The sequence below is a fragment of the Scomber japonicus genome, chromosome 19, assembly GCF_027409825.1.
Source record: "Scomber japonicus isolate fScoJap1 chromosome 19, fScoJap1.pri, whole genome shotgun sequence".
Classification (NCBI taxonomy): Eukaryota; Metazoa; Chordata; class Actinopteri; order Scombriformes; family Scombridae; genus Scomber; species Scomber japonicus.
The window spans coordinates 19,182,464-19,182,689 of record NC_070596.1 but is presented as its reverse complement, the minus strand read 5'-3'; positions in this window follow the sequence as shown (position 1 = coordinate 19,182,689).

Here is a 226-nt window from a genome sequence, read left to right as displayed (position 1 = left end):
CTACTCTACTGTAGTCTACGAGGCAAATGGGCTGTCAGCAGTGCGTACGGTCATATCGTGCGCCTTTATGGACACATGAACTCGGTGCACTCTGCAGGCTTAAAGGTGTAGCCTACTGTATTACCAGCCCGTAGGAGGATTTATAGCCTGTACCAACTCTTGGGTGTAATATTGTATTATTAAAAGGCAACATGGGCAAATTCCGCATACACAGGCTTCTAGTGCT